The sequence below is a fragment of the Falco cherrug genome, chromosome 14 (genome assembly GCF_023634085.1).
Source record: "Falco cherrug isolate bFalChe1 chromosome 14, bFalChe1.pri, whole genome shotgun sequence".
Taxonomy (NCBI): Eukaryota; Metazoa; Chordata; class Aves; order Falconiformes; family Falconidae; genus Falco; species Falco cherrug.
Window position 1 is genome coordinate 7405772 of NC_073710.1, and position 27728 is coordinate 7433499.

The 27728-nt window shown below is 40.8% G+C and overlaps 1 long non-coding RNA gene across 7 annotated transcripts; it reads left to right on the plus strand.

Moving 5' to 3' along the window:
• Window positions 1-97: 97 nt before the first annotated feature.
• LOC129737353 (uncharacterized) lies at window positions 98-18087 on the plus strand. 7 transcript variants are annotated; one of them, XR_008735114.1, is made up of 7 exons: window positions 106-130; window positions 1667-1750; window positions 7542-7718; window positions 9289-9360; window positions 9881-9993; window positions 15689-15784; window positions 17838-18087. It is a non-coding gene; the product is annotated as an uncharacterized LOC129737353 (long non-coding RNA). The 7 variants fall into 7 exon arrangements; XR_008735117.1 differs by lacking the exon at window positions 106-130 and adding an exon at window positions 137-398; XR_008735119.1 differs by lacking the exon at window positions 106-130 and adding an exon at window positions 456-982.
• Window positions 18088-27728: the final 9641 nt, after the last annotated feature.

Below are 27728 nucleotides of genomic sequence, written 5' to 3' on the forward strand. Positions count from 1 at the left end.
CCCTACTGGCCAGCCTCCCGCTCGCCACGCCTCCCGCAGCAAGCGCGACTCGCATTGGCTACCGAGAGGGAAGGGGCGTGACTTCGGCTGTTTGAGGGCGGCAGCGGCGGAGCTGGAGGTGGCTGGGCTGGTGCGGTAGAGCGCGGCGGAGGGTGCTGGGGGTTGCGGTTCCCTCAGGGTAATGAGGCTCGCGGGCGAGGCAGCGCCTGGGCCCACCCGGGGCGGCTTCCCCTGGGCGTGGGGCTGCCGTCCTTGGTGGGGGCGTCAGGTGCCTCCGCGCGTCGCTCCTTTTCCCTGGCCCGGCCTCGCCGGAGGGCGCTCTGTGCTGGAGCGGCGGCGGCTGGTAGGGGGGCTCTGGGCCGCCTGACAGGGCCCCGCTCGTCCCAGGTTGTGCTGAGGTGACTGCCGCCTTGGGGGGGGAGGGGAGAGAGGGGGAGGGGAGCGGCGTTTAAAAGCTGTGGGGGTTTATAGGCTCGTTGTGCCCGTTGGGCACACTGAGATCATTCACTGTGGTCCCGCGGCCCTTGCTGCTCCCCCAGTTAGCATACAGGGCTAACACAACTGTTATTTTTCCTCAATGAAAGGTTTTTCTCGTTATGGAGTAACTTCGTTAGCGAGCTCTCTGGGGACCGAGGCTCTCTGCGCTGCCGTCTGTAGCTAACCGGCACGGGGGGCTGGGCTGGGGGGTTGGAGTCCCTCAAAGAGTTTGGTGTTTCTGTCCTCTAAAAGCTGCCCCTGGGCACTGCAGTGCCCTCGGGGTGGGATGGGGTGCCACTTCTCGGGTGGGCAGGGCGTTGTTGTGTACAAAGGCTTCTTCAAAGGAACTGTGGAAAGCTGCAAGAACAGGATTTCTAATCGGTTTGCTCTTACTGGTTTTAAGAGTAATGGCAAAAAACCTCTTGTCTCCTAAAAAGTCAAGTTTACTTTTGCTGTGGTGATGGCCCACTGAATGTGGATGATGGTGTCTTATTTTCTTCAGAGTGTGAGTCAGCTTATTATAGTTTTAGCACAGCTAGCTTATACTGCTTTTGCTGGTGTAAAAACCTACAGGAACGGTCTGGCTGGTGGTGGTTGGAATTCTGCCAGCCACGTGGAAAAGTCAAGCACCTCAGTGGTGTTCTTTCTGACTGTTGAAGACTAAGCAGGTACTAGCACTAGAATATTTCACTGAATCAAGACTGGAGTATGCAAAGTAATGTCTTCTTCCTTATTACAGCTGTACTCTTGCAGCTGGCAGAGCCTTAGATTAATCAGATGCCAAGAAGTTAGATGCTACTCTGAAAAATGGAGTGCTGTGCATAGCCCTTGGAGACTTCTAGCATCCTGAAAGCATCAGAAAGTTGTGATTTGCACTAGGCTATTTATACTTCTGTGAGTTTGTTGATGTGCGGAACTCCTGCTGATCTCTTATCTTGTTCTAGATACTAGGTTTACATCTGAAAAGATACGGATACCCGCAACCTGGCTTTTATTCAAGCTTGCATGATTTGTGACACTTAAAAGCTGAAGCTATACCAGCAAAAAAAATTCCAAGAGCACTAACCCTTGAGATAATTAAATAAATTGTAATTACTTTATTGTTTGCAATGTAAAATGTCTTGGGCAGCTCAAAATGCTTTTATTTGCCTGATATTTTTCCAAATAGCTTTTATGCTTTTCTGTACAGTTCTGTTGACTGGAGACCGGCTAAGGCAAGGCAGCGTAACTGTCATCATACTACAGCTATGACTGATTTGAATAATCTCTTAAGGTTAGTGCATCTGTTAATAATCCTTGATGTCTTTTTCTGCAGCACCTGTGAAGCCTTAAAATTAACAGGTTAAGCAGAAGGGCTTAGTGTACGTTTGGGTTCCTTCACACTGCAGAGGTGATTGGAAGAAATGTGCTTTGTCAGCCTAGAATGATATCTCAAGTATCTCTCTTTGAGGTGCAAGGGATGCATCAGAGTTTAGTCTTTGGTATCTATTTCTGGTTCTCACAGCTGTACTTTGAGCATAATGTGAGAGCATCTGTTAGCAGCATCTGCTATCAGAGATAATTAAGATGGGTCACTTGTTTCTTAGTTTGATTGCATTTCCAGCCTTCTCCTGCTCATTTGCCTCTAAACAGTCCCTCCCTTTTAAGGCAACATGTTACTTCAGAGATACTGTGCTAAATGTTTAAGGCTGCTAAAAATACAGTCTTTTTGAATTTACTAATCCTGTATTTTTATACATCTGTTTATTGTAGTAACTGCCTTCAAAGCTTGAAGAGTATTATCCTAACTTGCATTTAGCGATATGAGGATACTATTTACATGCTTTATATTTCTTCTCTAAGTGGATTTTTGAAGCTTAAAATCTTAAAAAGAAATTCTTTTTTTTTCTTCATTCTGTCTTACTTTCTCTGAGAATGGTTATTTATCCACAGAACTACTGGGTTTTTTTCTGTTAGGAGATCTATATTCAGGACATCTTCGTTTAGACAACAGAAATTCTGATCAGATTTTTTTTCTCTGTTACTTTTTTTTTTGTAGCAGGCCTATAGAATATACTTCAGAGTTTAGCCTGGAAGATGAGCTTTATCAAATAGCAGCAACTTCAGTATAAAAGATAAAGCCTTTTTTGGATATCTGAACAAAATCCACAGGACTGTCTTTACACAATGTATGCATAGTGTAAAAATATACATTCTCTGTGTGTCTTGATGTAATAGAAGATTCATCTTCACTTCTTAGAATTGTAGTATAAAACTAGTTCTGCCCCACTGAATGCGATAAGTTATGACTTGAGATGCTGAATACATTTTGAATTGTGGTGGTCTGTAAACCTAATATGTCTTCCTCCTCTGCTCTTGTTTTTTCCTCTTGTTCTTCAACTGAAGTGAGTGAGGTTTTCATGTACTTTTAGGTCTTTAAGACAGGAGTAGTAAAATCCACCCTCTTATTCCTTACAGCACTTCAGAAGACAGGCTTCTTGTATCCAAGATAACTTAATTCCTTTTCCAGTTTGTTTCTTTTAACACATTTTAGGGTAGCCTAAAAGAATGTTGGGCAAGTTCACTGTTCTAATTAACACAGTGTTTTATTAATCTGTGGTGACTGTTCTTTGCTGTTTGTCTTCAGTAATATTTAATCTCCAACTTTCTTGGCCTTTCAGCCCAGGCATAGATCCAAGCAGACTCCAGTGAATAATACGTAACAGAAATGTTGCTACGAATCAGCCTATGGAAAAAGGGAATCTTTGGATATTAGGCATAGAATACCAAAGTAAACAAAACTCCTTCACAACTTCCACTTTTTTGTGATGTCTTTACATTAGGATAGGTTTCACGTTCACTCTTGAATCATGTTTTTTCATGAATCATTTTCTTAGTCCTTCCATTTGATTCCCAAGTAGTGTCATTTCAGCCTTTTCTCTTACTCTTCATGCTCTCCCACAATTTGTATTTGGTTTTCTAAAAAGCTGACAGGGAGGAGATGTATTAATCTGAGTTTTCCTTGTTTTGAGGGGTACCTTAGTTCTTCAATACTGAGTTACAGAGTTGTTCTGTTGACCTTAAGGTTGAAAGCTGTGTGTTTAGAACAAGGATATTCTACTTTGAAATCTTAAGACTTATAGCAAGGACATTACACCAGAATAATAATAAAGGGTCATAGGAAAACTAAACTTTGTTATTAACAATGTAGAGAACCCAAGACTGAAAGCTGAAATTTTTTTCTGTCATTTTGGATGTACCTGTATCGTATCCTTGCTGTGGGTCAGCAGACCTTTAGAGGTGGTGAGGCCACATTTCCTATCTGACTGGTTATTCCCCGTGGATATGTCCCCATCGCTCTCCCTGGCTGGCAGCTGCCACTGCTGAGTTGTGTAGCCCAAAGGTGTTAATATAAGCTGTGATGGGTGCAGAACCTGGTGGGACAGGTTGTGGTGCTGGTACAGCTGCAGTCACGTGGCTGGCTTGCTTTAACTCTTCTGCTCGGTCTGCTTTGTGCTAGATATGGGAGTAGGAAGTCTTGACTTTTGAAATGATGAGCCGTATATCCCGTTGGCTTGCCAGGATATGCCCTATTTCTTGTTTCCAGCTGTGGTTTTGGGTGGGTTTTTTGTTCAGCCTGAGATCCTATTCACAGCAGCTGCTTTGAGGGTTGTTTGCATTCAGCTGTCTGCTTGTCCTGTGTGGTTAATGTTTGATACTACTTTTGTAGAACAGTGATTACTTCCAAGCATAAGCGCTCCTTATCAAAAACAAACATAACCACAAGCATGCAAGTCTGGTTACGGTTTTTATCCCTTGCATTGCTCCATCCCATACCTACTTCCAAAAGAGCTTATTATGAAATACGACGATTGCTCTGTTAAGTGAGCTTTCCTTGCTCTTCTCTCTATTGTATCGAAGTTATGGGAGATAGTTTCTCTTGAGGCTTTTGAGTAATAGTCTTTTGAGGAAAACCACAATGCTCTAAGTAAAATACAGAATCTAAATTGATTGTTTGTCTTTATTTGTGCTTGGTTAGGTACTGATAACAAAACTGAAAAACAAAACCAAAAAACAAAACCAAAACATATAGCCCTAGGGCTATCAGGTGTTTGTTTGCGTTAATACATGCATTAGATAATCTTCCTCTGTATGTCTCTTGTCTTAGAATATAGGATCTTTGGGAAGTACAGCAATTATTGCAAACAGAGCTATCAAATAGTACATATCCCAGCACTGTTTTGGAGGATTCTTATAACCACTGCAATAGAAATATATTTAAAAAAAAGGGGGGGGGGGACACGACACACACAGATGGACAAACGAACCCTGTGACCTCTTTTAGAAGGCTGTACTTGATGAAAGGCCTCTTGGTGCAGGCAAAGAAAGCAAATATATACAAGCTTGTCTTACAGCGGGTTTAGAATGTAGCTTTTCAGTAAGGTCTGTATTTGATACTGTAATCAAAAAAAAGCTTAGTTTAGAATGTGGAAGTGATGTACAAGTGCAGATTTTATTATGGGGAGCAAATAAATGGGATATTAATATAAGTTGCTTTAGATCCTGTAGGTTGCTGATGCTTAATGAAGGCACATCCTACTGTAAACTGTTCAGTACCCCTTTACTCAAGGGAAAATGGATGAAGCAGAAAGCTGTAGAAGGATCTTGTATAAGCAGAAATCTTGGCTTAAGATGTCCCACTGTGGCTGTGAATTTTTGCAATGACTGTGATGTCAGTGTACTGCTTTAGGCTTTCTTTAAACAATGTCAGGAGAAACTGACTGAGCCGCTATATACTGTATCATAAGGTATTCTGTAGGTTAGGCAAACCCGAGCAAGGAAACAAGACTCTTTCATATCTCCCTAGAGTTTGTCAATGAAAAAGTGGTGAGGGAGAAATAGTACATCACTTTTATTTGATTAATGACACCCTTTTTAAAAAATGTAGTATAAAAATCTATTTAATATGCTTATTTTATCATTGTTTAACATTTTGGATCACTTTAGCTTTTGAAAGACTCACCTGGTAACATATACATAGCCTTGTATTCTTACCTCTTCTAATATAAATCCTTACAAATCATGTTAGTCATTCTTCCCAAGATGATTATTTAAAGCATTTTGAAGATCTGAATTGGTAAGAAACTTCCAGTAGCATAAATAGAAATTATTCTAAGCCTTTGAACATCCTGTGTGTTAACAGAAAAATATTTGTAATGTTATAGCAGGAATATACATTAATTTTAATAGTAATCTAGTCGTATAAATAAATACCCAAGAAGAGTATCTCATGCCTTGAAGCCCACCAAATTCTAGACTCTGCTCTTGGAGACTGGATTCCAAAGTGCTGCCTGTTATCAGTAATTGGTTACTGAGTTTGGCAAAAAGAGTAGATGTTCTTGTTGTGGTGTGAATTGACAACTTTTATGGTGTACAAGCTTGATTCTAGGTATTTATTTTTTGAAAAGTTTGCCTCATATTATCCTTTTTTCAAGAGCAAACAAGACTTTCTCCTGTTCATTTTTCAGAGTGCATGTATGCATACTTTATCAGTTCTGGAGTCAGCCTGCAATTTTTGAGGGTTTTGTAATTACCGCTTTCTTAAATAATTTTCTTCTTTCTATTAGTGGTAAAAGAAAATTATTCTTCACTAGACACTAAATCTAGCTATACGAAAGATGCTGAGTGCATAATCTAATTGTCTGGAAATAGTCTTCTAAGTTTTTGGTTTTCCTAGTTCATGCTTCTAAAAAAAGCTTGTAAATTTCTTTACAAGTTTTAACATATAACTTGGGTTGAGCTATGATTAAGTAAATTTCATGTTAATTTGTTGTTCATACAATTTAGAACAATGTTGGAATAGGATTAGGTGATGTAGTCCTCTAAAAATGCCTCAGCTTTTTCCAGGAGTCGCTATAACACAGGTTCTTAATGATCTGCTAGGGAGTTATTTGTAAGAATGAGATGCACAGCTTGACAGGAATATCATTGTACTGAGCACAAAAGTAACTTGCATTTGGCCTAATTTTAACAGATTGGCCTTCTATTTGCAACTTGGTCTCTCACCTGTGATATAAAGTATTTTTCTTTGAACTTTTACATCTCTAAGTGGGTTTTCTTGGCTTAAATTGTTGCTCAAAATCTAACTTTAAATGTAAGAAAAAACATATTAAATTAAATACCATTTATAAATGTCCATTTTTGTGACTATTATAAATAGTTAAGACAACCATCAATTACTACTGGTTATTTTCCAACTTACAGAATAACAATAAAATACATGGATATAAAAATTAGGGATATAATATAAGGCTTTATTTCACCCATTCGGTCTTGTCTATTTACCAAAGATCTTGCAAGTGCTTGCAATTCAGCGCATGAGAGTGGCTTTCAAAATGGGATACTTAATCTCAAAAGCAAAAGGACCTTACTAAGATAAACTCCTTTAACTTTTTAACTGGCTAGTCCGTGGATCTGATGTAGGTGATGTGTTGGTGTAATCTCTTGCCAAAATGTTTTCTAGAAATGCAGCTCATTATTTTGCCGTTGTTTTAAATATTCTTGTTTTGATTAAGTCTTTGAATTTGTAAGCTAAAAGAAGAGTGTCAGTGCTGAAGATGATAGCCTTGTAAAGGCCAAATTATTTAAAGTTTGGGGTTGCAACATTATGCCAGGCTTATGTGTCTCTTACCTTTCTAGGAAAGCAGAAAACAGATTCCAAAAAACTCACTTTATTAGCCTGGCCTATGTTTAGTGAAAGGATGCTTTCTATACCCAGAAAATGCAGAGAACCTATGTGGCAAGATAACTGAAGGTGGTGGGAGAAACAGAAAATGCAGAACAGCAAGAAAAGCAACTAGCAGCTAATGCAAAGTGAGCTTGTGTGAGTTGTGGGGAACAGTCTTCTGCATCAGTTCAGTCTTAGTGAATCATATAATTCACAGCATTCACTTACACTTAATATTTTGAAAATGCATATGTCTGATTTATTTAAATCCCCCATAAGCATGGAAAAATATTTTGCATGAACTGGCCTTTTATTTTAACTTGGTGAAGAATGCATTCAAAATATGTTTTCTCCTTAGCTTTGAAGAGTTATTTGGGCGGCCGTATGAGCATTCAACAGGGGAAGAAGATTAATACGAGATACCAGCGCTCTTAGCAAGCTAAGAATTCTAACTAGCTCCTGCGCCTTCTTAGAGCATGCACTTTTGTCTGCAGTTGACAGAGAAGTTCATAATATCCATCAGTCTCTCTTCAAGGTGAGTAGTAGCCTTAAATCATTATAGAAAAATTGTAATGCTTTTTTACCTTCAGGAGGCATCACTCTTTGCATCTGGAATACATGTTGAGGCTTGAATTGCTGAATGATGACCACAAAAATTATTAAATAAGCATGTTTCTGTTTTGTGGCCGCTGAAAGCAACTCATCCTTTATGATGCAAAAAGCTGTCATGACCAGTAGGACAAAGAGTACCATGTCCCAGGGGAAGCTGGCAGGTACATCCAGGTATAGCAGCACACTTGGGAATATGAGTTGTATTTGAATAGTTGGATGCAACCCAGCAAATTTCTGAAATGTGGGAGTATGGCAGGAACCTGTTACTGAGGAGCTTGCACTTACAGGCTACACTAGGATTAGGTGAAAAAAATTCTGGTCTGTTTTTCTGCTGCAGTATTTTTGTTTCTTGGGTTCCCAGCAGTCCAGGTGGATGTTTATTGCAGGCCATTATGCTGGAACCATAAGGAAGGCAGATACTTGAAGAACTCCTGTTGCCTACCATAGATTCCTGTGGTGGAGGGGGAAAAAGGCTTTGACAATAAGACCCATATTTATGTTAGCTGTAGGGGGAAATCTGCCCAATAAAAGGGAACTGTGATAATAGAAAACAGCTGAGTGTAGGAATGTGAGATATAAGTTTAATCTATGATAGAACTCAATGGCAAAAATGCATAGGTACTTCTCTTCAAGGTAGAGAAGAACATTTATGAAAGTTTTCTGCCACTATCTAAAGAAGGTGCTAATCCCACGGTACCTAGGACAAGTTAATGAATGGTGTGAATATTGTAGCGTGTGGGAAGACCTGTGTGAGGAATAATCGCTAGTTGAATTGCAGGGTTGCTTATGGATTTACCTATGCTCAGTCCAAGCTCTTCCAAGAAGGTACAAGAGGGATATTGTGTGATTAACTACCTGCTTTTTTGCACAGGCAGGTCAGCGAGCAACAGATCTGAAATTAGATTCGTTGCTTAATTTCTGCTTTAAGACTGCTAGGAAGATTGAAGATTAGTTCCAGAGAAATGTTGAGCAGAATGTGACAATCACTGTTTTTCCTGGTGGTTTTGCCTCTTAATTTGTTTTGACAAGGTCGTGCAAATGAAATGCTATATGTCAGTGTTCAGCACTTGAAGAATTCAACCAGTTGTTGAAATGACTAGAAGTGGAAGGTGTGGATTACAATAGGCAGTAGTAGATAGTCTATATTAGTTTCACCTTGCACCAAAGCAAAATTCTGAAAGATTTCTTTACAGTATCATCTTTTTCTGGCAGTTGGTGGGTTTATCTGGCACTGGGGCTGTAAAGCAAGCGGTGACAGCAGGGCTTACTTCTCAGGGCTCCAGCTTGTGAGTGTCCATTTATTTGGGGTGGGGCTGTGAGATGTGATACGTGGCTGGGAACTAGGAGCTAGAAGTGGTTTATGGTTGCGAGTTAGTAGTGTCAGCATACTACACTCAGCTCAAGAGGAGAATGAATGCTTTCCCCCAGAAATCTTTTGAGTCACTTAGGGATTGCAAAACGTCCTGTGAGGAAGAACTGTATGTATTTTGCAGATCAAAAAAAGTTGGAAGGTGGCTATATGTTGGGGATACGCAAGCAAGCTCATTTCTGGTGGCTTCTACATGGTATGTGTCCAGTGTGGGAATTCTTTCACCATGGCTCTTAAAGTATTTAGCAAAAGCGTTCTGTAAAAGGTGAGAAATGTTCCTGTGTAGCTCCTAGTGTCTGGCAATAGTGCAAAAAAAACCCCAAAAAAACAGTAGTCTGGCTTTTTCTGGTCTCATGCTCCTTTCCTTTGGAGTGAGATTTGAGTCCCAGCATCAAAATGGAAGAAAGTTCAGGAGAGAATCGGACAAAAATATTCCTCTGTGGATTGGAATATATGAATAGGCTATTCTCAGTAGATTAATTCTGAGAAGTCTGCAGGCAAGTTTAACCATGTTTTCTTATACCTTCTTGCGTGTGTGTAACAATTTCCTCAGTGAAAAAGACAAGGGGGGGCGGGGGGGAGACCCTTTCTTCAAAGAACTGTTTTTATTATTTTTGACAGTATTGTTATACGGTAAAGTAGTGGAGACTTAGTGATGTTCTAATATAGTGTTGCAGTCTATGTTGTTGCTTAATTGATTTTTCACTTGGTTGCAGATGACTGCACAAGGGATGATTGTAGAAAGAAGCTATACCTGCAGTTTTACCACAGATGCAGAAAGAATGAGACGCCTTCCGACTATAGCTCCTTGCTGACGGCAACAGTAAAAGTAGGTTTCTATTAAGATCTTTTCAGCTAATTCTGTTACAGAGATGGTAATTACACAGGTAAGTGTAACCCAGTTCAGAAATGTGACCCTGCAAATATGTAGATAATGTTTGAAGATCATGCCTATTTAATGTTTCAGGATCTCCTTAATACTTCTAGTTAGTCCTAAAATTTCTTAAGCATCTCCCATGCTTTGCAGTATGACAGCTGTGAGGGACCTGTCTAGGTTTTTAAAAAAACAAACAAACAAAACTGACTTGAGAATTGTCTGATCTTAATCCAACCGTAATTTCCCTTTTCTGTTTTAAAGACCACCTTGCATTTGGTTGGATTTTTTTGTCTCTTAACCGAGATATACTAGAAGTAGTTTTGATTACTGTTTTTGCCTGAATAAAAACCTCTGCAGGTTTTGATGTATGTCAGGTACCTTTCTAATCTGAAAGATTCCTTTCACAGTTGCCAACAGAAGGAAAAGTGGAAGCTTGCTATATAAAAAGGACTTTCAAGTGCACAGAACTTTTTCGCCTAGTCTCTAGTTCTTAGTACTTGAAGCGAAACTAGAAGAACACTTTGAAAAAATGAATTCTTGGAGTAACATTCTTAAACAGAAGACAAACTTCTATCACAAGTGTGTCTACTCCTAGGAAAGAGTTAGTTTTCTTTATACTGCTGTTTAGCTTCTGGAGGTGAGCTGGGTCAACTTGAATACGGAGATCTTAACCACTCAAATGCACGTAATTCGTTGCTCTTGTAAGAGGACTATCTAGAGAACTAGAAATCTAAGCTGTTGCTGCTTTGATATTCTAACTATCATTTCTCTTCTTCCCCATAGCAAATACTTTGCTATCAAATTTGTTATTGGTGTCACTGTCCTATGTATTTAATACACCTGAAATGTATAGGAAATTTAACTATATATTCCGCCTTCACACATCTTCTAATAACAGAATCAAAAAAATTATTTTAAGCCGAGACAGTTGCTTTTCTTTGTATTGAAATCTGGTGCTGTAAATGCAGTATTTAATTCCCTTTCTCCTCACTGACCTCCATATTTGACATGTCCCTTTCGGATACTCATGTGATTGGGAGTGCACCAGAGACTTTCTGTTTCAATTCATGGAGTGTTGCAGAAATGTAATGGTAATCCCTTCAAATGTGAACTGGAAATTCTCTGCCACCATCATGGTTTAATGGTCTATTGAAATGTTTAGTAGAGAGACTTGAAATCCAAGTAGGAAGAACTACGGCTGCTGCAGCTGGATTGGTTAACGTGCCTGAAATGCAAAGATCTTGTGGGGTAATCAGAGCAGGTTGTAAATTGACTTCTAATTTTTTGAAACTATTAAAAATAATTGAAGCTGACAAATCAATCAGTTTTCAGTTGGTTTAAGCCCAAACATGTTGCTTTAATATATAAATGAAACACTTTTAGAACTGTTTAAAAAAGTAGGTGTACTACAGTATATGAAAAGTCATAGTTCTTCATTGACTATCTACTGTCCCATTAGTGATTTCAGGATCAATGTTAGCTTTTTTTAATTGCCAAAGCAAATGGAGTGTTTGACTTAACTTTTCTTACTGATAGCAATATAGATATTAATCTTCCAAGTCTAAAAGACTAAAATCAAGAAATTAGTAAAATTCTTAGAGGATAGTGTTTAGCATCTCAGAACAGAACCTCTTAATTTTTATGCCTTCAATCATCAGTATTTTTTCAAAAAACAGATTACTAACAATCACACTAATATCAGAGTAATGGTCTATTACAGACTACTCTTTTCAGTTGAATGTTTTCTGGTATACCAGGATGAAAAAAGAATCAAATGCTAAATATAAATAATACCAATAATTACTGTATTTCACACTCAAATCTAGCACTAAAACATGGTCAAGCAGGAATCGCTACCTAAACTTCCTTTTATATATATTACAGCTTCCTACTATGCTTGGACAAATTCCAAGTTTTTTGTGTGGCTTAAAATAGAGAGCACAGTTACGCTTTCTACAACATCAGGAAGTATCTGATTAATGGACACAGTTTTGTAGTTTTTTTTCTACACCTCACAACACTGACTTGATACTTGTGGCTTCTGGCACATACACGATGGTAACAGCACAGCAATGAGAAACAATGACACAGAATTTTATTTACATATAACCAACTTCTCTTCAGGGGAATATGCTAGTGTTACAGGCAATCAGTTAAAAGAACCTGGGCTTGTGGTGGAAATAATATACCTTACATAAGTCAGATCTCACACCTGCTTTCCAAGAAGTTAAAAATTATAGTTTTGTAATCTGGAACAGCTTTCAATTTCCTCTTGGGCTATTGTCATGCTTCATTATTCTATCAAGAGAAAGTTTAGCTTGTTTGAGAGATGTCACTTAAAATAGTCCCCATTCAGAACCGCAGTTTAAATGTCTTTCAATCCATTAAAATTTTAAATTCTGTTTCATTGCACTTCTGGGTAACAGAATTTGACTTAGTTAATATGAGACAGCTTTGAAATAGTTCACTGAATTTCTCATGATTCATAACACATGGAGTGATTAAATATCTGTCTGGGATTGCTGCTTAAATGGTATAAAATGCATGCAATACTGTTACATATAACTTCTTATCATTATTATTATATAGAAATTGCTTAATTAAAATTTCACTTTCTTGCACTGATTCTGTGTAAATGAATCAACGTCCTTAAAGTTTTTATCTGTATTTGTTAAGAACTTTTTATTGGAAGTATACAAATTTCGCATCTTTTCTTGTATCAAGAGCACAATAGTAAAAGTCAGTTTCTCTTGGAGGGAAAGTAACTGCCCTCATTTGCACTTGAGTAAAAAATATTCTGAGATTAAGAAAACAATAAAATCTGTACTAATACCATTATTTTAGGTGTAGATGTTTGAAAGTCTTTCTATGAAACTGGGAATCTCTCTTAGTTCTGGCTTTAGATCATGAAAGGTCAATAATGTTTTGACAGTGGGAAGGAGAAATTACAACTTTTCATTTATATTTCAAATGAAGTTCACATACTGGTGCTGAATGAGAACTAACCTCTGCAGCTGCAGGACAGCTGTATCAGTACTGAACTGAAGGCTTTAAAAATCTTGCATAGTTACATGGCGTAGACTTAATAGCTATATTTTTCTATTTATTGTAAATGTGTGAAGTAGATGAAAACACAAGCTTGATAAAGCCAGCTATCACTTCTCTGTAGTGCATCGTAACATGCCCGTGGCTTTCATAGTTAAAGCTTTTAGGAATGTAGTTGCTGAGCATGAGCAACAGGAGTGTACCAGGGTTTCATGCAAGACTGCTGACCTGGTAGATGCCTGCTGAGTGCAGGAGCTGTGAGATGTAAGGTGTGCCTCTGGGCATCGGACACACTTCTGTTAAGTGTGAGCGAATACTTGGATTGGATGGAGTTGAACTCAGTGAGTGACTATGCAAGACCAGAGAAGATACGCTTGAAGGCATTAATATTTTTCTGGCTGAAATACAACTTCAAGCATCTTTTTAAATCTGATAGAAATAAGCTTGTGTACATTCCACATAAATAATGTGTAAATAAATGATAGGCACTAGAGATCAAAAGTTTGTGTAGAAAATGCCAGTCTGTGTATTAATGGGCACATATGTCCTGAAGCAGGGTGCATATATTTTTCACAGAACTAGACATGTTATAAGGACATATACGCAAGTCTCCTAACGGGCAGTTGCTCTCTGCAAGTTGTGGTTGCAAGGTGAGTATTTGATTATCTTCTAATACTGATGAGTATTTAAGTTTTAGTAACACTGTACACATAAATGCATTTAAGGTAGTGATATCCATCAGTCCATTAAGCAGAATGCAACTTTTGATTTAACAGAATTCATAATATATTGTTGTATAAACTTTTTAATTAAAGTCTAAAATCCAGCAGAACATCTCTAAAAGAAAATTAAAAAACCCCGCCACAAATCTAAATTATAGACTTGGAATATCTGTGCCTTTTTGATTTTAAGAGCTACTCTACAGAAAATTCTTGGATTCCCTTGTGATAAGGGGATAGTGGGATTCTTGCAGGCTTCTACATGTGCTCTTAATGTCTTTGGAAGAATTGCTTACCACTTCACTTGGACTAAGTCTTATTGAACAAACTGATCCTTCAACTTCAGTTGAAGACACGTCATGAGCTTGTGAGGCCATGTACAAGCATTGTCACCCATACGTTAAGTAAACTTCCACCTCTTCCACTGCCAAGCAGGATCGCTGCCTTAGGCCAGTCACCCCTTCCTCAGGTTAAACCTTCACTTGGGTGATTGACTGTCAGGGGCTCTTCTTCCGATACTATTTCAGTTCTGGATTTTAAAGTAATTAATTCTGTTTTCATGACTGGCTTGATCACTTCCCATAGTACATTTACTCATAAAAGTAGAACAAAACGTAGTAGATACTATATGAGGTACAATCAAGTAGATGGGTGGGATATAGAAAACCAAACTGGCAAATATTTGGTAGTGATGAAATAATAGTTAATAGACTGGAACTCAGCCATGCTATTTTCAGAGCAAACTTTATGTGAAAGAATAAGAGAGTAGGGGAGTATACTATTCTTTATTTAAAAATGAATTTGTTCTAACATTATATTCTTACACTTTTATAAAGCTTATTTTTCATGTCCTTAGTCTGAAATCGGATTCATTTACTGTCCTTGCATCTGTTTGAAGTTGGTATGGATTGAGGTGAACACACCTGGCTATTTTAGGCTTTTTTTCCCTCTCCTGTCGTGAACTTTTCCCATTCTTCAAAGGATTCTTTTTTAGTTTCCAAGTTGGTTGCAATTCTTTTGAGTTACTGAAGCTCATTGAAAACCAAAAGGACAGTAGAAACAGTGAGGGCGGTTCAGGTTTTAAATGTGAATATGCTTGGATGCATAGGATTGGAGTATGGTGCTTTGTTGTAAATTAAATACTGCTTTAATGATTGAAGTAAGTCGGCAAAAAATATTGTGCCATCTGCTTAATTGGCTTTCTTTTATTAAATGGTAGTGTAAAAAGAAACCACAGGTACACTCTTGACAGCTATTGATGTTAGTGCTGAGTCCGATTCCTTAGAATGAATACTAGGCGCACACTATCAAAACTAGTGACCTACCTTATGGTCATGATTAAATCCTCACTTAAAACCAGCCTCAGATGAAACCTAACATGTTTGTTATGACAAAATCACTCAGAAATAAAATACAGCTTTCACTTCCCATACCAACTGTACTTCATCTGTTGGTTTGTGTTTTAACTTGTGTGTGCAGGTTAACATTAGTATCAGGGGGAGTTTTACTTTGTAGTGTGTTCATGCTAAGATTAGTAACACTGCAGGTCAGCGTGCTCTGTTGTTAAATATGTACAGGGAGGTTATACTTGTAGCTCAGTGGTGGTACATCTTTTAAAGTGTTTTGAATGATAAAGGCTGTGGCATTTGGCGTGGCGTGTCACTGCTTTGTCTGCAGTGCTAGTTTGTCTACCTATTTTCAGGCAGGTAACTGGCATTTCTTAAGCCTAGTGAGTTTAGACCTGTACAGTTAATGAGTGTCCTGTGCAAACAAAAGCAGATTATATGGTTTGTTTTTAAACAGTTGACAACGAAAAAAAACCAAAAAACATTTCCAAACAGGACTGTCAGATGCAAAGGCTAATCTTCCACCTCTTGTTTTAGCACCTGCTAAAGGATTTGGACTTCTCGGATACTCTTAACATCAACCTGCAAAATGGCCACTGCCTGGAGGGACACCTGGCCTTTTGCCAATGCCAGGTGAGAGTGACAAAGCTCTGTAGTGGTTTGGCTTGACTGTGAATCGTTTCTAGTTAAAACCTTCACAATGCTGACAGCCATAAATCTATTCTAACTGGAGAACTTTATTTCATTTAAATAATGAAAACAATGGTCATCTCCAAGCCAGTCTCAGCCTGAAGGATGCTGTTTCTAAATTGAGATAATTAGATACCGCTTTCTAAACATGCAAGTCCAGTGGGTTTCTTTAGCTTTGTCATAATAACCAGTGTACTTACCACATAGATGCTTGTGTGGTTGGTTGTTACTGATGTCATCCAAGCAAAATGAAATGTTATTCACAGTAGAAATACTCTTATTATAAATCATATTATTGTATTTAGGATTTAAAAGAGGTAGAAAAAAACCCAGATATTGCTGTAGATGTAATATAAAAATAATAATGCATATTTCCTGATTTCAGTATTTTTTTTACTGGGAGAGAGGAAGAAGGCTCGATTTTTAAGACAGCTGCAGAAACAAATGAGTGCTAAACTGTAAATAAATAATTTTCTTACATCGCTACTTGAGTTTAAAGTTCTTAGTGTAAACTTTTCCATAGTGGGGGGGAAAATAATTTTCTGGATGTCCATAATTCACTGACAGTAGATCTGAAAAAGTAGATCACAATCAACTTTAAGTACTTGATGACCCTAAGCAGACATGTGTCCTTGCTTGCGGAGTTGCAGACCTCAAGAGGAAATGCCTTCTGGCCTGCAGGAAGGTTGGCTAGCTTTTCTGTAGGGTTTTGCCTTTGGTTTTGTAGACAAGTGTGGGATGGAGAAAGAAAAATGAGACACTGAACACTATTTTCTCTACTAATTTAAAAAGGGATTAGACCTATGCTGACTATCTTGCAGGTAACTGTTTCTGGTAGTTTAGCTACTGTGCCCGTCAGATCTGCTCTCAGTACTTGCAGGCTTCTTGGTGTTGGTCAATAATTTGGATGTGTTAGAACAGAGGTTTTGCAGCAGCCACGATCACAAGGGGAGGGAGAGGAGGGAAGAGGCTTAGAGTCAGCTTGAGCTTCTACTCAGTGAAGGCCAGTGCTTAGAGAGGAGCAGACAAGTGACGCTGCATTGATTTGATTTGCAGCAGGGCAAGCTGATTGTTGCTTTGAGTATATTTTTTGGCCTCCTTAAGGAGTGAAGGTTTTTCTCCTTGGTAGGAGTCATAGTAATAGCCAAGTGTGATGGTTAAATGTTTGAGTAATTTGCCATCCCTGTATTTAATAGATATATAAAATACAATCTTAAAAAAATCTGCTGATGTGCTTTCTGTAGTTGTGGAATGGAAGTGGCTGTTTCTACTGCTTGTTAGGCATGCAGTGCTGTGGGGTTATCTGAGAGAGCACGGTAGCTGTGAGCTGACATAATCTGGAAGGCGTTATCAGAACTATAAAAGATTATTACAGGAATTGTGTGGGGGTTTTTCAGAGTTCGTCCTCTTGGCATGGGTTGATTCTTTCAAGGTCATAAAGAGGAGGTAACTTTTCTCTGTGGTCATTGTAGACAGAATAAGTAATTGGTTTAATCTGTAACAAAGGTTACTTAAAAGTGAAGAAGCGTGTGACCAATTCATACTGAAACACATTGCCTGGACAGGAACAGGAATTGGTGAGACACACACCCATCAGTGGTAAAATGGGTATACACAATTCCGCATTGGATGTAGGATAGCACATAGCTTTTAATTTTAATGATGTTCTGCAGCACAATGTCAGCTGAAGGAGTATGGTAGCTTTGCAGTGGTCCCTTGCCTGAAACCTGATTCAGGTATGCAGGATACTTGAAAGGAATAGCATATTGGACTATTTTGCATTGAAGTGCAAAGTTAGATGTTAGATTACCTGCTTGAGGAGATGGAACAGTCAAAAGTTTATAGCAGGTTTAATACAGTAAAATGAAACATTGAGATGGCAATTAGCCTTTCACTTACGGATGAGGGGAATTGTTTAGGTAAAGCAGATGTGGGGGAGGGTGACGAGATACAGAAACTACAACTGTCTTACGCTATTTGTTGTGTTTTGTCACAGCTATTCATGTTAAACCAGTACAGCACCAATGAAGAGCTTAACTAAGACACTGCTGACACCATTGGCAATAGTGGAAGTCCTGTAACCACACATGCCTTGCCCCTTCTGTTGCGCTCCAGCCTGTGAGAACTTCTGAAAATTTTAAGAAGGCTTTTCTATTAAAACAAATGTTCATGAATGTCAGGGTTGTACGTTTGTAATACTAAATTAGAAGCTGCTAAACAGTCACAAAATAAAGTTACCTGTTTTACACAGTTGTCACCAGTTTCACTCTGTTGAATTTCATCTGACTATTCAAGTTAGAAAGGGCAGGTCCCGTCAGACCTAACTTTCAGTGCATGTTGGATGGGATGGATGGAATTTCTCTAAACTCATGGAAGTTCCATCAGTAGTTTTTGCATTTTACCTTAGAGATGAAGGTGAAAGAACAGGATTTAGACTCAACTAGAATTGTTGGTGTTACTTGCCTAATAACAGACAGTTTTGAAACAGTTTTATATAGATCTCTTGAATATAAAATTTGCTTGGGATCCTGTATTTTCAAATGTGTTCACTTCCTTTATGACTTGAAGTGAAAAATTTAAGGAAATATTGAAATAATTGTAGTTTAAAAAGCAGTCAAGTAGACTAATGTGAAAAGCCACCTTAATACAGTTACGTACAAGCCAGTCGAATACCGGATTTAAAAATTATTTAACAGCCATACTACTGAAATATCAAGTATACTTGTATTTAATAAATACAAAAATAAATACCTGATATCAAGGTTAAATTATTGCTTATAGAGTGAACATAAAGAAACAATGCCAGAAACGCTGATCCAACACTGATCTTGAAATTTTATGTAGATTTTTCCACCTTCTGAAAGAGACAATTACTTTCATAGAGAAAGTAGTTTATATGCCTATGAAACACACATTAAATTACTGAGAGTAAATTCTGTAATGCATTAAATAGATCATAGGTACTACCTGTAACCATAATAAGCGCAGTACTATTTCAGAAAATGAGCCAAATTTTTAAACAATTGCAATGTCTTTAGAGATGGGAAGTCATTCTTATTTTTTACATTTCTGGTATGTATGACAGCTGCTTTTCATAATTGTTGGGGGAAATTTTTGCTGGTAGTGAATAGTGAAGTACTGAATAATATGTGTACTCATCAGTATATCAGAGTAATTAAATCATGTTCTTTTTGCAAGACAGGCTGTCCAATGCTTTCACTATGGATTATGTAGTGGAGCACTTTGCGGTCTAGGTGGTTACACAGAGACTTCAGCATTGTGTTTTTCTGATACTGCTTGCTTAATTTGCTCTGTCATAACTTATGTTGTCAGATGTGTTTTAATTATTGAATTTGTTCATTCTATAAATGAAATCAACTCATAAATTTAATTTTGTCAAGAAACAATACCAACTATAGACCTTAATTGAGCAAAATTTCCCTGCAGTGCAAACTGTGGAAAATAGTCCCGTGCTTCAGAACTAAGTAATGTCTTTCTGCAAGACCTACAAACTTATTTTTATCCTGCAGCTTTTTTCCAGCTTTTTTCATTCATTTAATGCATTAGCTAAAACCATTAGGAACTGTCAGCCCAATAACTTACTATTTTTCAAGACTGCCCCTAATACCTGGTTTTTAAAAATGTATATATGACTTTTGTGGTGATAGTCTAATGGCAGTGCCCTCTTGGGATAGCTAACTAATCCTCAGAATGATTGCAGCCCACCTAACTCCTACCTATGCATTTATTTGTCTGTTGATACTACAATATCTGAGGGTTGTGCACACTTACAAATTACCCTGCCGGTGTCCATGTGAGAGAGGAGATTGCATAGGCTTTCCCAGGGGAACCTGGAAGCTTCTTTCGAGCCTGGAATTGAACTAATTCTCTTGAGCCCCGCAGTAGGTCCTTAATCACAAAATCATTCCCCACTTCCCCCAAAGGGATTAAATGTAATAACTTGTATCATTTAAGGGTTTTTCTTTTTTAACACTTGAGGTTGAGGGTTTGAGGTGAACTTTGCTAACAAATTACCTGTCATGGTGTAAAAATCTCTCTATTGAAAGGCAGGGAGCGGGAAGCTGTGGTGCTGCTCCGGCATGTGCAGGGATGGATCAGGTCCTGCTGGCCCCGCAGCGGGCTCCAGCCCTGACCAGGGAGCTGGCGCTCTGTGTTGTGAGAAGGTGCTAAAACTAAATAACCTAAGGGAAGGAAGAGTGAATGTGAACAGAAATGAGACATGTAAAAAAAGTGAAAAGGGGTGTTTTGTTGCCATTTGAGGAGTCAGCTTGAGTCTCTGACTTCACCTGTGAAAAGGACATTGAAGGGGACTAACCAAGGCCGAGCCAGTTTACACCTGCGTTACAACAGTGGGGCATTTCTGTGCGTGTTTACTTTTCAAGGCAATTAGGTTTAAGGTGGTAGCCTTACTGCTGTGAAATTAGAGAAAAATAAAACTCAAAAGTTCTAAACTCAGCACACTTGTGCACAAAGTAAGTAATGTTTGAAACATCATTTAAATACAGCACAAAAACCCCAAATCAACCTGAAACAAACAACAAAACCAAAAAGCCCCTGAAACACAACCCCCAGACCCAAGCTAAATGAATTGTGAACTTTGAATTTGCTTCCCTGAGGAAACCTCTGAGCAGCTGAGAGTAGTTTAGATACTTTTTTTTTTTCATTAAGACCAGAGGGTCAAACTGTATTACAGACAAACAAAACCGTTTGTTTCTCCTTCAGTGAGGTGCTTGGGTGGAGTATGTTCAATTTTAAATCTGTTAAGAAGGCTGATGGCCCTTAAATATTCACAGTACTGGCGTGTGTGCAAGAAGAGCGATATGCAGAACCATATAGGTGAGTAAAGAAAAAAAATAAGGCAAACTGGAACTTGGACAGGTAAATATTTAACCTGGCTGGCAGCGCTTCCCTGAAGGAGCAAGCAGCAGGTCGCTGAGGCACGGCTGGGGGCGCTTCGGGCCTGGCAGGGCGCACGCTGTCACACAAATACAGTCAGGCTGCTGGTTGTGAGAAGCAAATAGATCAAATTCCTATTTACCTATGTTCACTGCTCATTTTTTAGTTGCCTGTGAGTTTCTGGAGGTGTCTCTGCTCTCCTCAGAGCTATGGGCTGCGCGTGGCGTGCAGGCCTGTGTGAAACAGCCAGCTTGCTGAGGACAGGGGTGGAGGAGGCAAACTTCAGCTGTCTGTCTCCTGGTCTTCAAAACTTCATGTTACACCTGAGGATGGGAATAAATACAAAGTGTGGCCACATCAGAGGCCTGCAGGAGGTGTGTTGTGGACACCAAATCACTCTCAACGCATCCTTTGATCAATCTGCTGTTTATCTTCCGAACTGCGTAGCTGCACTGTAGTCACTCAAGGCCTATGTTGTATCTTACTAAGAAGAAAGTGTATCAGTTGAGATTTTAAGCAGATTCCTGCTCCAGTGAAAGGAAAGATAACTTTCATCTGTAGTTAAGGCTGACATATGGCCCGGAGTGCTTGAATTATTGAATGCTTTTCATATTGCCAGTACTACCGTTGATTTAGATGTCCTCAGGGCTCATGTGGTGATATATTTTAAAGGCACTGTATTTTTCATCTTGTGCTTTTACATCTTCAGCTGGATTTACTTTTCTGACAGAAAACTTGTATTTAAAGTATTTTTCAGACAAACCCCAGTGCTATTCTGACCTGCTTTTGGACTTAAATGTTGTAACTGGAGTAAGCAAGAACATTGTTTTTGAGCTGGAGTTGTTCTGCCGAGGTCTGGCAAAGTTTGAGTAACCAAGGAAAGAGAAAGTGACTTTCTCATTTAAAATGGGTGTTTGGGGGCATAAACTTATTTTTGCAGCATACCAATGTCAGGGCTGCGTTTGTCTGATACTTCCCAGGTGCCACACACCTGAGGCACCAGAGATGAGCAGAGGAGCGCTGGTGAAGGGAGCGGGAGGCTGAGCCGTGCCTGGCTGGCTGGAGCTGCTGAGGGGAGGAAAACAGCTCTTAACTGCCAGCCCTTCACCAGGAGCCTGGGAATTTGAACACAAATCGTGGAGGGCAAAGCGGCATCTGAAGCCACTCTCCTGCCTGAGCAGATCAAAGCACCGCAGAGAGCCTGGTAGCCGCTGCGGCCCAGCCGAGGGGGAGGAAACTGTGCCCTCGCTTTGCCTTTGATTTCTATGGGCAAATGAGTGTGGTGTGCTCTCTACCCACTGCAGACCAAGGAAGAACACGCACTGCTCCTTTTGCCTGTGTTTTCTTTTATCCTGTTGCTTTACCAGCTGGCAGCTCATGATGGGCAGGTGAGCCTTGTGCCAGGGGCAGGCAGCTCACCTGCTCCACCTGGCAGGACTGTCTGCCGCAGTGTGTCAGGAAGAGGGCCCTGGTGCAGGTAAGAGCTTCTTCACAAGACATTTGTCTGAAGTAATCTATAAACTGCAAAAGCAGACTTCAGGTAATACCGTTTTGCTTGTGCATATTGTTAAAAAGGCTGTGTGTAAAACCTGGGTGCAGAGGGCCCAGCTGTTTCTGTGCCTTGTAATGGCTGGGTGTGGTATGAACCCTGGGTGGGCTGTAGGGAGGCCTGTCTGCTCAGTCTCCTCCTTCAAGCACTCAATGTGAGCTGTGGGATTGAGAAAGAAAAAAGTATCAGTTTATGAAGGTGATTTCTAGTGTTCTCCAAATGCAGGGTGTGAGTAGGGAGGCTGGGGGTTTTGTTACCTGACTGTGGTACAGTGGCAGTAAACTTTGGTCTTTGCAACAGATGTGTTGAAAAATACAAATATTGGTTTGTTGTTTAATTGCTGAGTAATGAGTGCTGTTGCTTTAGTGTCGAAGTACATGATGATGGAAGCTTGACGAGTAACTGATTTTAATGTTTTTTCAATACAGTTCTTTAGGCATTTCCTAATTTTGTGTTCTTTCTCAAACTCTTTGTAGTTGCGTATGATACTTAGAGTTGGGCATGCACAAATACTTTGATATATTTTTAGGTTCTTGGCTTTGGTTGGGTTTTTTCTTGTTTGTTTGTTTTTTTGTTTTAATGAGTTTAGCTAAAGATCTGAGTTCTGTGTGGTCACCAGGCAAGATGTTTCTTGTTGTGATAATGTTATTTGTGTGATGCTTGGTTTTCTTTGGTCTGTGGGCTGAAAAAATGGTGTGAGCCTAAAGCCTTTATCCTTCTTTTGGGGTATTGTAAACTTTCTGATGATGGTTGTAGAAGTATGTATTTTATTGGGTGTTTTCCTCTTTGGTACTTCTTCCCTATCATGTGTTTATTGTGTTTAATGGTGTGTAACACTGTTGGGGAAGTGGAATGTGTAGAGGGAAGAAAATGTCATTCTTGGGTCTGTTATGAATGAAATGATGTACAGTGTTGGCTTGACAGCACTTAAGCTACTTTGATGTCTTAGCAGCTTCTTAATGTTCTCTTCAGTGAGAACAAATTGTTCAGAAATGCTCACTGCCAAATTCTGGTATCTGTAATTGTCATTCCTGATGTCCTGGGTAAATCTTAGGCTCAAGTGTCAGTAACTGAGAACGGTTGAGTTCTGATTGATTTAAAGTATATTGCCTGTGTTCAGCGCTAGTTTTACGTATTGGGGATGCATTAAAAATGCTAAAACTAGAATATCAAGTATCTAGAAGATGACGAACTGAGACTCCAGTTCAATCCCATCCCTGACATGTATAATGAGTACGCTATATTCCTTAGTTATGTTTGTCCTCTGTTGTGTTTGATTATTTTTCACTTATTTGTGCAAGATGTTTGTCTCAATATATTTTTAAAATCAAAGCTGCCTTATGTAGTAAAGGCACAGGGTGTTGCAGAAGTTCAAAGGTTCCTCATAGTCAACAGTCAGCAACAGACTCTAATCCACTAGGCTGTGTTAAGCCTGAGAGCTGAGAGATCACAAAAATCATGATGCTGTTCCTGGAGTTTCTTGTCTGTTACAGCTTTTCCATGTAACTTCATGCAAAGCATGTAAAAAGTGTCTGTAACTGGGTCCTGTTTGTGTATGTATTTCTTTATTTTGAATACCCAATTTGGTATGCTGGCAATGCGTACCCCAAATCTTCTGACTCTTTTGACTTCAGTGACAAGGGCCAAACATCACAGAAAAGCTGGAGGAAATGGGAGGCTGCATGCAGTATGTGCTAAGCGCTGGGTGGTAACCAAAGGCACTCCTTTAATTAGACTCCCTCTAATAAAAAAAAAAAACAAAACCAACCACACAACCAAAGAAAAAATACCAACCCTGATGGCAAATAAAATGATGTGTTGCTCCTTATCAAATAGTCACTAAATTAGACAAGTGCTGTGTATTTATTTACATATGCAATCTTGTAATCAGAGAGTGTGCCACACTACACATGGGCATTTGAAAGACCTCTTGGTGGACTATACACCTTCAACTCGGACATGTCCTAACACCTGAATGCTTGTTCTGCATCTGTAAAGCTTTGGGAGGCTTCCTAAGGTACGAGAAGCAAACACAAGCATCATTGTACTGCTTTATTTAGCAGCGCTATAGCATTGCTTTATTTAATAGCTGCTTCCTATGCAGTTCAGTGCAAACTGGCTCTGGAACAGTTTAGTAACGTCTGCTTGGGTCTTCTCTCTGACTTTTGTAGGAAAGAGTGCTAGACTATGTAATTTGTGTAAACTAGATGCGTTGAAGCAAGACACACAATGCAAATGGGGTGAATGGAAGTAGAAACTCTGCTTGGAAATGCATCTGCTGCCTCTTGTGAGCTACACTGAAATTGCAACAGCAGGTAACCTCATGGAAGCTGTGAGGTTAGTCTTTTGCTCTAAGCATTTAGGCTCTTGCGTTCAGTCTTGCTGAAATTTCTGCTACTGACAACTGTGTGGAAAGGGTGGATGCAGCGACAGCCTGTGGGCAGGGTGAGCCGGTTTGTCAAGCCAAGCGTGCGGCCTGTGGGCCGTAGATTGGGCACTTCTAAGTGATAGACACCCTTTTTCTGGTGAAACTTTCACAGTGAAGCAGCAGGGTAGTAAATAACTAAGGCTTTGTTTCTGTTTGACTCGGCTAAGTGGACTCAATCAGCAAACACAGCCACAGGCAAGAGCTGGCTCTTGCTGCACATCTGGGTACAAAGAAGGCAAGTTGTGTCTCAGATGGGAGATGGTGCTTTGGAGCTGCAGCTGGAAGACTTAGTGCTGTGCTGCAGTGAAAGAAATAAATGCAATCCTTGCGTGGCTTGTTTTTCTTTTGGTTCCATTACCAGAAGGGAGAAACTTTTACTGGTGGTGGTTTTTTTGGGGAAAAAACCAAACTGGAATTGCCTGCTTTGAGTCTGTATTTTAGGTAGGTTTTGGAGATACGTTGGGAGCCTGTTAGAGACCACAGAAACAAGCCATAGCTGTGAAAACAAGCATCATGCTGTTAAGTTTTAAGAGATTGATTTTTCTCACAGAAAGATGATTGGATGTGATGTGAGTGCCCAGGTACCTCAGCAGAGGAAAGGCATCTAATAACTGGGAAGCTTTTCACCCTAGCTGACAAGGATGTAATGTGCCTCAGGTTCCAGGGGTTTACCTATTGAATCAACAAGTCTTCCCCGCCCCCCTCCCCCCCACACTCCTTTTTTTTTCTCCCATCCTTGTAGGGACTTGCTGAAACCACTGTTAGAGCTCCAAGGGGTTAATTGCTTTAGAGAAGTCTTGTGGGTGAATGGGCAGAGTAGATAATCTAATGATTCTGGGCTTAAACCCCTGGCAATAGCTGAGGTGGTGCTGTTAATTACTCCTGCCACTGGTTAGCAATCACAGCTAGGGTCTCTGCCTGCAGCTCCTGCCTTTCCTATCAAGGTTGTCGCACCTCTCCTGAGCTTGCTGCGTGGTTCCTTCAGTGCCTTTGTGTTTTTCCTCCAGTGCTGAGCCTTTCCTTCAAAGTGGTGCCACATGCCTTGAGTCCTGTAACAGTGACGTGCAAGGAGGGAAGGGGAAAACAGCCCCTTTCTACAGCAAACTTTGCTCTGCAGCTTTTAAGTTGTCCCCTGACAAACGTACCTCTCCATGCTCTGCTTCCTCTGGCTGACCTGCTCGCAGGGGCCCCGGTACCGGTTTTCCAGTTTTGTGGGAAGGGGCTGTGCGGGTTAGGAAAGCTTCCAAGTGAGTGGGAGATGTGAGGGGCTCGTTAGGACAAATGGGGAGCTTGAGGGTTATTTTAAAAGTTTCTGAGAGGCGCTCGCAGGCTGGAGCAGCCCCCGTGTGGGCTCGGCTTCACGTTAGGGGTTTGACGCCCAGAGATGCTGAGTTGGCTCAGCTGTCCCCGGTGGAGCCAGACACGAAACCCAGGGACCGCCCGCGTCCCCCGAGCCGTGCAGGGGTGCGCTGCGCACGGGGGCAGAGGGGGGAAGACCCCTGCAGCCGGACGAAGACGAGAACCCCGCTCCTTGTGCCTCCTTCCTTCCCCGCTCCCCCCGGGGCTGGCCCTGGCCGGCAGGGCGGTGCTGGTGGCGGCGGGGCTAGCCCCCTCCCTCCCGGGCTCCCCACGGCCCCTCCGCCAGCGCCGCGCCGCTGGGGGCGCCGCGGCGGTGCCGCCTCTGACCGCCAGGGGGCAGCGGCGCACCGGGGAGCGCGCGGCGGGGCGGGGCGGGGGGCGCAGCAGGCCCCTGCGCGGCAGCGGGTCCGGGCGGCGGCGGGGGGGGCAGTGGCGCGGCGCTGTAAGGCCACGTTGTTCCCCGCAGGACTGTTTGCAGGGTGTCCGGGCTGGCGGGGGTTGCCCCACCACCACCGCAGAGCGCGGGGAAGGAAGGCTTAGCCAGACCCGTGGTGGCAGGGGAGGGGTTGGTCTGCAGGATTCTGGTTCTTGGTAGGTAGGAGTTTGCTTCTGGAAGCCATCAAAAAGGGAAGTGGGGGGGTGGGAAAGGCGAGAAAGCAAAATGATGCGTCTGAGTCTTGCTCACTAGGTCGGGGTGGTTGTCATATAGGTCGGGACATTTGTCAGAAAAATAGGCTAGAAGTTCTTCATCGTTTTGCTGATACCAACCTGTATAAGTACTGTATTCCACAGCGTTTGTATCCATTCAGTATGAAGCAGATGACTGCGGAAAGAACAGAAAGGAAAAGTAGAGCTGTATGACAGAGGACTTTATTCCTGACACTGAGGGCTATCTTGAACGATCCCCTTCTTGTGTCTTTGAAAGTGGCAATCCGTACAGCTGGGGCCGTGTGTGGTGGGTCAGGGGTGTGACAAGGGAGAGCTGGACAAGGGCCGCAGCCTTTGGGCAGGGTACAGAGGAGCAGCTTTGTAGGGGTTGCTCTCCCAGACCAGCCTGCACCTGCACTTTGGCAGCAAGAAGCACAGGAAGACTCAGTAATAGCACGAGGTTAGGAAAATCACCGGCTCTCACTGGAGTAAAACTGGAGGTTTTATTTAAAGTTGTTTTATCTGGGGAAAATCTTGTCCTGTCTCTGCATCTGTGCTCTGTCTCTGTTCTGCCACTGAAAGCTTATATAGCTGAACTGTGGAGGAAAGGGGCAGAAAGCTGTTTCTGGGTTTCCTTCCTGCTTCTTTGTTCTGCTTCCTACCTGGCGTATTTATAAGAGGACATGTAATGAAAGGTGGAAATTTCCATTCAAACGTTGAAATAGATATGGGCCAGAAAGGGCAATATTATTTGCCAGCTACCTCTGAGTTTTAAAAACAAGCAAACAAAACTGCTGCAGAAATCAGAAACAAATGCCCCTGCCTCTGCCCACTGCCCCAGCCTGCCCTGGAGGGGTGACCCCAGTGTTTAGGGACAGTGGGACTGTCAGGCAGGTATCCAGGAGCACAGCACCTCCTGTGCAGAAAGCACTGCACCCACCTAGACATCACAGAACCTGTAGAAAATTGTGCATTACTTTGATTTG